The sequence below is a fragment of the Rhinolophus ferrumequinum genome, chromosome 6 (assembly GCF_004115265.2).
Source record: "Rhinolophus ferrumequinum isolate MPI-CBG mRhiFer1 chromosome 6, mRhiFer1_v1.p, whole genome shotgun sequence".
NCBI lineage: Eukaryota > Metazoa > Chordata > Mammalia > Chiroptera > Rhinolophidae > Rhinolophus > Rhinolophus ferrumequinum.
Window position 1 is genome coordinate 60,558,029 of NC_046289.1, and position 12,620 is coordinate 60,570,648.

The following is a 12,620-nucleotide window of genomic DNA, read 5'->3' on the forward strand; positions in this document are numbered from 1 at the left end:
GTATGTTGATTTCGTACCCTGGAACTTTACTGAATTCTTTTATTAGTTCTAACAGTTCTTTGGTAGGGTCTTCATGGTTTTCTATACTCATATATAAGATCAGGTCATTTCAAACAAATGTAACTTTATTTTTCCCTTACCAATCTGGATGCCTTTTATTTATGTTTTTTTTTTTCTTACCTAATTGCTTTGGCTATTACTTCTGGTACTATGTTGAATAGGAGTGGTGAAGGGCCCCTTGTCTCATTCCTGATCTTACAGGAAAAGATTTCAATCTTTCATCACTGAATATATTAGTTGTGGGCTTATCATACATAGACTTTACTGTGTTGAGCTAATTTCTATACCTAACTAGTTGAGAATTTTTATCATAAAAAGATGTTGAATTTTGTAAATGCTTTTTATGCATCTATTGAGATGATCGTATAATTTTAATCCTTCATTTAATTGATGTGGTAATCATATTTATTAATATGTGTATGTTAAACCATTCATACATCCCAGGGATGAATTCCATTTGTTTATGGTGTATGATCCTTTTAATGTGATGTTGAATTTGGTTTACTAGCATTTTGTTGTCATAGTCAATTATGCTGAAAACAACTTTACTCTGATTGAATACAAATCCATACTCTGACTTCTGCCCCCATTTTATGCTATCGATATCAGCATTTATACCTTTTTATATTGTGCATAGTTTAACAAATTATTGTAGTTATAGTTATTTTAATACTTTTTTTAATTTAACTTTTATACTAGAGTTAAAAGTGTTTTATGCACACCATTACAATATTCAGAGCATTCTGAATTTGACTATATCCTTATCTTTAGAATGATTTTTACACTGTCATATGTTTTCATGTTCCTAATTAGCATCTTTTTGTTTCAGCTTGAAGAACTCCTTTTAGCATTCTTGTAGAGCAGGTCTAATTGTAACAAATTCTCTAAGCTTTTGGTTTGGGAAATTCTTTGCTCATTTCTGGACAGCTTTGCAAGGTATAGTACTCTTGGTTGAAAGTTTTCCTTTATTCTTTCAATGCTTGGAAAATATCGTCCCTCTCTATCCTGGCCTGCAAGGTTTCTGCTGAGAAATCCATTGATAGTTTTATGGGAATCCCTTGTATGTAACAAGTCACATTTCTCTTGCTATTTTCAAAATCCTCTCTAATTGACTTTTGAAATTTGATTATAGTGTGTCTCAGTGAAGACCTCTTTATTTTTTTTATTAAAGATTAATGGGGTGACAATTGTTAGTAAAGTTACATAAATTCATAAATTTCAGGTATACAATTCTGTATTACATCCTCTATAAATTACATTGTGTGTTCACCACCCAGAGTCAGTTCTCCTTCCATCACCATATATCTGATCCCCTTTACCCTCATCTATCACTCCCCTCCCCCTTTACCCTCTGGTAACCACTAAACTGTTGTCCATGTCTATGAGTTTTTGTTTTTCATTTGCTTGTCTTGTTCTTTTGTTGTTTTTGGTTTATATACCACATATCAGTGAAATCATATCGTTCTCTGCTTTTTCTGTCTGACTTATTTCGCTTACCATGATAATGCAAGATCCATCCATGTTGTCACAAATATTCCCATTTCATCTTTTCTTACTGCCTAATAGTATTCCATTGTGTATATATACCACAACTTCTTTATTCATTCATCTGTCGAAGGACATTTTGGTTGTTTCCATTTCTTGGCCACCATAAATAAAGCTACAATGAACATTGGAGCACACTTGTCTTTATGGATAAATATTTTCAGATTTTTTGGGTAGACACCCAGGAGAGGAATTGCTGGGTCATATGGTTATTCTATTCATAACACACTGCCTTCCATAACGGCTGCACCAGTCTGCATTCCCACCAACAGTGTATGAGGGTTCCTTTTTCTCCACAGCCTCTCCAACACTTGTTACTATTTGTCTTGCTGATGATAGCCATTCTAATCGGGATGAGATGATATCTCATTGTGGTTTTTATTTGCATTTCTCTGATGATTAGTGATGTTGAGCATTTTTTCATAAGTCTATTTGCCATTTGTATGTCCTCTTTGGAGAAATGTGTCTTCAGGTCCTCTACCCATTTTTCAATTGGGTTGTTTGTTTTTCTGTTGTTGAGTTGTATGAGTTCCTTGTATATTTTGGAGGCCTGGTTACATAAATCTTCTCCCATTCAGGTGGTTGCCTCTTTATTTTGTCGCTGGTTTCTTTTGCTGTGAAGAAGCATTTAAGTTTGACATAGTCCCATTCATTTATTTTAGCTTTTACTTCCCTTGCCTTTGAAGTCAAATTCATAAAATACTCTTTGAACCCAAGGTCCATAAGTTTAGTACCTATGTTTTCTTCTATGCAGTTTATTGTTTCAGGTCTTATACAAACTCTTTGACTCATTTTGAATTAATTTTGGTACATGGTGACAGATAGCAGTCTAGTTTCATTCTTTTGCATGTGGCTTTCCAATTCTCCCAGTACCATTTATTGAAGAGGCTGTCTTTTCTCCACTGTATGTTTTTACCTTCTTTGTCAAAGATTATCTGTCCATATTTATGTGGCTTTATTTCTGGGTTCTCAATTCTATTCCATTGGTCTGTGTGTCTGTTTTTCTGCCAATACCATACGGTTTTGATTATTGTTGCCCTGTAGTACAAGCTAAAATCAGGCAGTGTGATAACTCCAGCATTGTTCTTTTTTCTTAGGATTACTTTGGCTATTTGGGGTCTTTTGTGGTTCCAAACGAATCTGATTATTTTTTGTTCTATTTCTTTTAAAAATGCCATTGGGATTTTGATGGGGATTGCATTAAATCTGTATATTGCTTTGGGTAATATGGCCATTTTAACTATGTTGATTCTTCCCATCCATGAGCACAGAATGTCTTTCCATTTCTTTGTGTCTTCTTCAATTTCTTTTAAAAATGTTTTATAGTTTTCAGCATATAGGTCTTTCACACCCTTGGTAAAGTTTATCCCTAGCTATTTTATTCTTTTTGATTGCAAAAGGATTGCTTTTTTTTTTTTTATTGGGGTGACAATTGTTAGTAAAATTACATAGATTTCAGGTGTACAATTCTGTATCACATCATCTATAAATTACATTGTGTGTTCATCATCCAGAGTCAGTTCTCCTTCCATCACCATATATTTGATCCCCCTTACCCTAATCTCCCACCCCCCAACCCCCTTACCCTCTGGTAACCACTAAATTACGTTCCCCAGATTAATTTTCAAAACCCCGTGGCCATCTTGTGGTTACTGATTGTTTTCTAATCCCCTCACCTTCCCCTTTACCCCCACCCCCCCATCCATCTAGCAACCCTCAGTTTTTCCTCTTTGTCTCCAAAACTGTTTCTGATTAGTTCATTCACTTATTCTTTTCTTTAGATTCCACATATAAATGAGATCATATGGTACTTATCTTTGTCTGACTTATTTCACTTAACATAATATTCTCTAGTTCCATCCATGTTGTTGCAAATGGTAAGATTTCTTTCTTCTTTATGGCTGCGTAGTACTCCATTGTATAAATGTACCACAGTTTCTTAATCCAGTCATCTACCGATGGGCATTTCGGTTGTTTCCATGTATTAGCTATTGTGTATAGTGCTGCAATAAACATAGGAGTGCATAAAGATTTTCGAATTGGAGTTTTGGATTTCTCCAGACAGATACCTAGGAGTGGAATTACTGGATCATAGGGTAGTTCCATTTTCAGATTTTTGAGATACCTCCATACTGTTTTCCATAGTGGATGCACCAATCTGCAATCCCACCAACAGTGCACAAGCGTTCCCTTTTCTCCACATCCGCGCCAGCACTTGTTGTTTGTTGATTTATTAATGATAGCCATTTTGACTGGGGTGAGGTGGTATCTCATTGTGGTTTTTATTTGCATTTCTCTGATGGTTAGTGAGGTTGAGCATTTCTTCATATGTCTGTTTGCCATCTGTATGTCCTTTTCAGAAAAATGTCTCTTCAAGTCCTCTGCCCATTTTTTTAATTGGGTCGTTTGTTTTTTTGGAGTTGAGTTGAGTGAGTTTTTTATAGATTTGTGATATTAATCCCTTATCAGATATATCATTGGCAAATATCTTTTCCCATTCAGTAGGATCCCTTTTTGTTTTATTGATGGTTTCCTTTGCTGTGAAAAAACTTTTTAGTTTGATATAATCCCACATGTTTATTTTTTCTCTTACTTCCCTTGCGCGAGGGGATATATCAGTAAAAATCTTACTCCGGGTAATGTCTGTGAAGTTTCCTCCTATATTTTCTTCCAGGTATTGTATGTTTTCAGATCTTACATTTAAGTCTTTAAGCCATTTTGAATTTATTTTTGTATATGGTTTAAGGAGGTGGTCCAGCTTCATTTTTTTGCATATGCCTGTCAAGGTTTCCCAGCACCATTTATTGAATAAACTGTCTTTACCTCATCATACATTCTTGCTTCCATTGTCGTAGATTAAATGGCCATATCGGCATGGATTTATTTCTGGACTCTCTATTCTGTTCCATTGATCTATGTGTCTGTTTTTATGCCAGTACCATGCTGTTTTGATTACTGTAGCCTTGTAGTATAATTTGAAGTCAGGTATTGTTATACCTCCCACTTTGTTCTTATTTCTCAAGATTGCTGAGGCTATATGGGGTCTTTTATGGTCCCATATAAATTTTAGGATTATATGTTCTATTTCTGTGAAAAACGTCGTTGGTAGTTTGATAGGAATTGCGTTGAATATGTATATTGCCTTAGGCAGTATGGACATTTTAACTATATTAATTCTTCCTATCCATGAACATGATATGTGTTTCCATCTATTTATATCTTCTTGCATTCCTTTCTTCAGTGTCTTATAATTTTCTGAGTACAGATCTTTTACTTCTTTGGTTAAATTTATTCCCAGGTATTTTATAGTCTTTGGAGCAATTGTAAATGGGATTGTTTTTCTAATTTCTCCTTCTGATGTTTTATTATTGGTATATACAAATGCAACTGGTTTCTGAATATTAATTTTGTATCCTGCTACTTTACTAAATTCATCTATCAGCTCTAATAGTTTCTTGGTGGAGTCTTTAGGGTTCTCTATATATAGTATCATATCATCTGCATATAATGATAATTTTACTTCCTCCTTACCAATTTGGATGCCTTTTATTTCTTTTTCTTGTCTGATTGCTGTGGCTAGAACTTCCAGCACTATGTTGAATAGAAGCGGAGATAGTGGGCAACCTTGCCTTGTTCCTGATCTTAGGGGGAATGGTTTTAGCTTTTCCCCATTGAGTATGATGTTAGCTGTGGGTTGGTCATATATGGCCTTTATTATGTTGAGATATGATCCCTCTATTCCCACTTTCTTAAGGATTTTTATCATAAATGGCTGTTGGATTTTATCTAATGCTTTTTCTGCATCTATTGATATGATCATGTGATTTTTATTTTTCATTTTGTTTGTGTGGTGTATCACATTAATTGATTTGCGGATGTTGAACCACCCTTGCATACCAGGGATGAATCCCACTTGATCATGGTGTATAATCTTTTTAATGTATTGCTGAATTCTGTTCGCTAATATTTTGTTGAGGATTTTTGCATCTATGTTCATTAGGGATATTGGCTTGTAGTTTTCTTTTTTTGTGGTGTCTTTGTCTGATTTTGGGATCAGGGTGATAGTGGCTTTGTAAAAAGTGTTTGGGAGTCTTCCCTCCTTCTGGATTTTTTGGAAGAGCTTGAGGAGAATAGGTGATAATTCATTTTTGAACGTTTTGTAAAATTCACCTGTAAAGCCATCTGGTCCAGGGCTTTTGTTTGTTGGGAGATTGTTAATTACTGATTCAATTTCCCTGGTGGTAATCAGTCTATTCAGGTTTTCTGTTTCTTCTTGAGTTGGCCTGGGAAAGTTGTTCACCTCTAGAAAATTTTCCTCTTCTTCCAGATTGTCAAATTTGTTGGCATATAGTTGCTCATAGTAACTTCTTAAAACTTTTTGTATTTCTGCGGTGTCCATTGTCACTTCTCCTCTTTCATTTCTGATTTTATTAATTTGGGTCCTCTCTCTCTTTTTTTTAATTAGTCTGGCTAAAGGTTTGTCGATTTTGTTTATCTTCTCTAAGAACCAACTCTTGGATTCATTGATCTTTTGTATTGTTTTTCTTGTTTCTATTTCATTTATTTCTGCTCTGATCTTTATTATCTCCTTCCTTGTGCTCCCTTTGGGCTTATTTTGCTGTTCTTTTTCCAGATCCCTCAAGTGTGAAGATAAACTGTTGATTAGTGATGTTTCTTGTTTCTTTAGGTAGGCCTGCAAAGCTATGAATTTCCCTCTTAGGACTGCTTTCGCGGCATCCCATAGATTTTGGGTCGTCGTGTTTTCATTTTTGTTTGTCTCAAGATATCTTTTGATTTCTTCCTTGATCTCCTGCTTGACCCATTCATTATTTAGTAATAAGTTATTCAGCCTCCATGAATTGGTGTGTCTTCCAGTTTTTTTCCTGTAGTTCATTTCTAATTTCATAGCATTGTGATCAGAGAAGACAATTGGTATGATTTCAATTTTCTTAAATTTATCAAGACTTGTTTTGTGGCCCAACATATGGTCTATCTTGGAAAATGTTCCATGTGCGCTTGAGAAAAACGTGTATTTTGCAGCATTGGGGTGAAATGTTCTGAAAATATTGATTAAATCCAAGTGGTCCAATGTATCAATTAAGGCTGTTGTTTCCATATTGATCTTCTGTCTGGAAGACCTGTCCCTTGTTGTCAGAGGTGTGTTGAAGTCCCCTACTATGATAGTGTTACTGTTGATCTCTGTCTTTATGTCAGTCAGTACCTGTTTTATATATTTAGGTGCTCCTATGTTGGGTGCATAGATGTTTACTAGGGTTATGTCCTCTTGTTGGATCGATCCCTATATTATTATATAGTGCCCATCTTTATCTTTTAATATGTTCTTCATTTTAAAGTCTATTTTGTCAGATATAAGTATTGCGACTCCAGCTTTTTTCTCATTTCCATTTGCATGAAATATCTTACTCCAACCCTTCACTTTCAGCCTGTGTGTGTCTTTTATTCTGAGGTGAGTCTCTTGTATACAGCATATACAAGGGTCTTGCTTTCTTATCCAGTCAGCCACACTATGTCTCTTGATTGGAGCCTTTAATCCGTTTACATTTAAAGTGATTATTGATAGGTACATAGTTATTGCCATTTTTAAATTTGTAGTTAGGTTGTTTTGATCTTTCTTCTATTTACAGAAGTCCTTTTAGTATTTCTTGCAATGCTGGCTTGGTTGTAATAAATTTCTTTAGCTTATTTTTTTCTGGAAAGCTCTTTATCTCTCCATCAACTTTAAATGATAGCCTTGCTGGATAAAGCAATCTAGGTTGTAGGCCTTTGTTTTCCATCACTTTGAGTATCTCCTGCCACTCCCTCCTGGCCTTCAATGTTTCTGTAGAAAAGTCATTTGATAGTCTTATGGGAGTTCCCTTGTATGTAACTCTCTGTCTTTCTCTTGCTGCTTTTAGGATTCTCTCTTTGTCTTTAAGCTTTGCCATTTTAACTATAATGTGTCTTGGTGTGGACCTGTTTGGGTTTATCCTGGTTGGAACTCTCTGCACTTCCTGGGCTTGTATGGTGGTTTCCTTCATCAGGTTGGGGAAGTTTTCGGACATTATTACTTCAAATATGTTCTCAATCCCTTGCTTCCTCTCTTCACCTTCTGGTATTCCTATGATGCACATGTTGTTGCGCTTGATGTTATCCCAGAGGTATCTTAAGCCATCCTCATTGTTTTTTATTCTTTTTTCTTTCTGTTGTTCCGTTTGGGTAATCTCTGCTACCTTGTCTTTTCTAAGTCGCTGATTTGATCCTCTGCTTCATCTAACCTGCTGGTAATTCCTTCAAGTGAGTTCTTAATTTCAGTAATTGTGTTCTTTAGTTCTAACTCGTTGTTTGTTATGATTTCTACATCCTGCTTTATGTCTTCTCTAAGCTCCTTAAAAATTCTTATCACCAGTTTTCTGAACTCTGTCTCTGAAAGGTTGGTTACCTCTGCTTCATTTGGTTCCAGTTGTGGAGGTTTCTTCTGTTCTTTTATTTGGGACGTGTATCTTTGTTTCCCCATTCTGGCTGACTCTCTGTGTTTGCTTTGATGTATGAGGTAGATCCCCTAGAGTTCTTAGTTCTTGCTAGGTTATCTTATGTAGTATGTGTCCTTTATATTTGACTTGCACAACTTCGTTCTTCTCCTCTGTGTGTGCTCCAAAGGTGACTCTTGTGTTGTGTATATTGTCCTGTTCAAGAAGATCTTTAATTGCTTTTCACTTGTGAGTAGGTGGAGTTAACTCCTAGGCTGACTCGTTGTGAGACGTGGCTCTGCGAACCGCAGGGCGTTCTGCTGCGTGAGGGTTGACCACTTAAATGTGGTTTGGCCTCTATGGGCTCTAGTGCCTGCAGAGAATTCCCTCTGGGTGTGTGACTTGTAGGTCAAACCCAGTAGTACTCTGGTTTGGTCTGGAGTTGGCCTCTGGATATGTTGAATCTTGTGCCTTTTAAGTTGGGCCCTGGTAGGGCAGTTTCAGAACAAAGCAAATCACCAAGCACAACAACAACAACAACAACAAAGAAAAAAATCAAATACATTCACATGTAAAAACACCCGATAACCCCCACTCAACACAGGCAAAGATATCAAAGATATAAAGACAAAGCAAAACAAAACAAAACAAAGCAAAACAAAAAGCAGCACCAGTCTTGGCTTAAGCCCACCAAGTAGTGTCCAGGTTGTCCTCTGCTGTACCAAAGAGCCCCCTGCTTATTGCACAGGCAGAGCCGGTCACCTGGTGCCCAGAGTGACTTTGGGACTGTAGATTTAAATGCGTGGGCCTGAGGGGTCTGGATGATAGTTTTCACAAAGTCAGTGCAGTTTCTGACCTTGCCTGCACATATGCACACTGAGAGTAGCACCACCAGCCCCATGTCCAGTACTCCTGAGTCTTAGGGCACTTCTTCAGTGTGTGTGTGTATGGGGGGGTGCGGGCAGGAGATTTCTGAGCTGCTGAAAGCCCAGAGTTGCGTCTGCTGCTTACTGCTGATCCCTGGGAGTGTCTCTGCAGTTGCACTTGCCCCGCCCTAGGCAGGCCAGAAAGGGTGGGGGCTGGGGATGGAGGGGTCTTCTCTCTTCCAGCCCAGCTGTGCGTCACCCTCTTCCCGCAGGCCAGAAAATGTGGTGGCTGAGGGTGGAGGAGTCTCTTCTCTCCTAGCCCAGCCAAAATCACACTCTTCCCAGCCTCTTCCCTGGGTCAGGGCTACCTGTCAGTCTTCCCAGAGCCTGAGCACTACTACGGCTCCTCTGTTATCTGACACTACTCCTCAGTTCAGGGTCCAGTTTAAGTCTCTGGAATTGAGGGGGTAGGATTGGAAGAGCGGTGGGGGAGGGGCCCAGGTATGGAGTCTGTGTTCTTTGTCCGCCCTAGGGCCCGCTAGCTTCCCTCCCAGCGGGAGAAATCAGCCGTGTGACGCAGGGAAAGAGCCCACCCCCTGGTCTCTGTGCTCTCCGTTCAGCCCTGGGATCCCGTGCGTGCCCGGAACTGCGGGTGCCACCACGGGTTTTCCCCGCCACCGCCGCCACCGGGACCCCGCCGCGGGCCCGCGCATTTTCACTCCGCTCCCTTCCTTCCTTCCCCTCCTCACCCAATTAGCGCACCTTCAAGTAATCCTTCCACGAGTCTCTTAGCTGTTTTGTGTGATGAGCAAAGAGTTCTTTGATGGGTTATAGGTCCCGTTTGTAATAAGATCCGGAGGAGAACTCAGAAAGTGCGCCCTGCTGCCGCCATTCCTATATCTTAATCCAATAATATTTTTAATGTACTGTTGCATTTGATTTGCTAGAAATTTGTTTAGGATTTTTGCATCTATATTCATCAGAGATATTGGTCTGTAGTTTTCTTTTTTGTGTTATCCTTACTGGGTTTTAGTATCAGGGTAATATTGGCCTCATAAAATGAGTTAGGGACTATTGTCTCTTCTTCAATTATTTGGAAGGTTTCAGTAGGACAGTTATTAGATCCTTTTTGAAGGTTTGGAGAACTCACTAGTGAAGCCATCTGGTCCCGGACTTTTGCTTTTAGGAAGGTTTTGGATGAATGATTCAATGTCCTTATAGTGATATGTCTATTTAGATTTTTCAGTTCTTCATGATTCAGTCTAGGAAGGCTATATGTTTCTTAGAACTTGTCCATTACTCTAGGTTATTAAATTTGGTGGCATATAGTCCTTCATAGTATTCTTGGATGATCCTTTTATTTGTGTGGCATCTGTGATAACCTACCCTCTTTCATTTCTGATTTTGTTTATTAGTGTCTTTTCTTTTTTTATCTTAGTGAGTCTAGCCAAGGGTTTGTCAATTTTATTAATCTTTTCAAAGAACCAGATCTTTGTCACATTAATTATTTCTATTGTCTTTTTGTTCTCTCTATTTTATTTAGTTCTTCTCTGATTTGTATTGTTTCCTTTCTTCTGCTGACCTTGGTTTCATTTGTTCTTCTTTTTCTTGTTCTTTAAGGTGTAACCTGAGGTTATTTATCTGGGATTTTTCTTGTTCCTTGAGATAGGCCCGTAATGATATAAATTTCCCTCTTAAAACTGCTTTCGCTGCATCCAAAATATTTTGGTAGGATGTGTTTTCATTGTCATTTGTTTCTATGTATCTTTGATCTCTCCTCTTATTTCTTCTTTGACCTAGTCATTCTTTAAAAGTATGTTGTCTACTCTCCACATATTTGTGGTTTTTCCTGCTTTGTTTTTGCAGTTGATATCCAGTTTCAAGGCCTTGTAATCAGAGAATATCCTTGGAATGATTTCAATCTTCTTAAATTTGCTGAAGCTAGTTTTATATCTCAATATATGGTCTATACTTGAGAATGTTCCATGTACACTAGGAAAAAATGTATAGTCTGATGTTTTAGAATGAAGTGCTCTATAAATGTCAATTATGTCCATTTCATCTAATGTGTCTTTTAGGGCTGCTATTTCTTTATTTTCTGTTTGGATGATCTATTCATAGCTGTCAATGATGCATTTAGATCCCATACTATAATTGTGTTTTGATCCATTTCTCCCTTTAGTTCTGTTAGTAGTTGCTTGGTATATTCCAGTGCTCCCTGATTGGGAGCATAAATATTGATGACAGTTATGTCTTCTTGTTTTATAGTCCCCCTTTTCATTATGAAATGTCCATTGTTTTCTCTTGTTACCTTATTTATCATGAAGTCTGTTTCATCTGATACCAGTATGGATACACCTGATTTTCTCTGTATACCATTTGTTTGGAGTGTCAATTTCCACCCTTTCACTTTGAGTCTATGTTTGTCTTTGTGGCTGAGATGTATCTCTTGGAGGCAGAACAAGGTTGGGGTTAGTTTTTTGATCCAATCTGCTACTCTGTATCTTTTTATTGGTGAATTCAGTCCATTTACATTTAGGGTGATTATTGATATGTGAGGATTTCCTATCATTCTATCTTTAGTTTTCTGGTAAGACTTTGTCTCCATTGTTTCCTTGCTTTTTTGTTGTTGTCTATTATTTCTGTGTGTTGGTATTCTATGATTTTTCCTTCTGTTTCTTCTTTTATTGCATTATATATTTCAGTTCTGGATTTTTTTTTTTGAGTGGTTACCATAAGTTTATGTAAAAGAAAGTTTCATATTTAAAGTATTCAATTTTCGTTAGCATGCTTACTTTCTCCATTCCCATATTCCAGTTAAGGCCTTACTCTCCCCCCTTTATGTTTCGGATGTCAAAAATTATCCCCGTTGATGCTGGTCGAATAGCCTCCTTCAGTATTTCTTGTAGTGCAGGTCGTGTGTTACAATATTCCCTCCGCTTCTGTATGTCTGGAAAGATCTTTATTCCTCCTTCATATCTAAAGCATATCTCTGCTGGATATATTATTGTGGGCTCATAATTTCTCTCTTTCAATATTTTCAATATTTGGTTCCACTCCCTCCTGGCTTGTAGAGTTTCTGCTGAAAAATCTGATGATATTCTAATGGGCTTTCCTATGTAGGTTACCGTCTTCTTTTCCCTGACTGCCTTGAGGATTCTTTCTTTGTCATTGTTTTTAGACAGCTTCAATACAATATGCCTTGGAGAAGGCCTGTTGGGGTTGAGGTAATTAGGTATTCTATTTGCTTCTTGGATTCGAGGGTCCAGTTCTTTCCACAAGTTTGGGAAGTTCTCATCGACTATTTGTTTGAATATACTCTCTGTTCCCTTCTCTCTTTCTTCCCCTTCTGGTATATCCATTTTTCTTATATTGCTCTTTCTGATGGAGTCAGAAAATTCTTATAGAGTTCTTTCATTTCTTTTAAGTCTCGAGTCTCTTCTTCCATCCGTGTCATTTCCAGATTTCTATCTTTAATGTCACTGATTCTTTCCTCATCTGGTCAACTCTACTACCTAAGCTGGCTATTTCATGCTTCATTTCTTTTATTGAGTTCGTAATCTTCAGAAATTCTATTTGGTTCTTTTTTAAAATTTCAGTATTTTGGTAAAATGTTCATTTTGTTCTTTGATTTTGTTTCTGAGTTCATTAAACTGTCTGTCTGTGTTTGCTTGCATTTCAT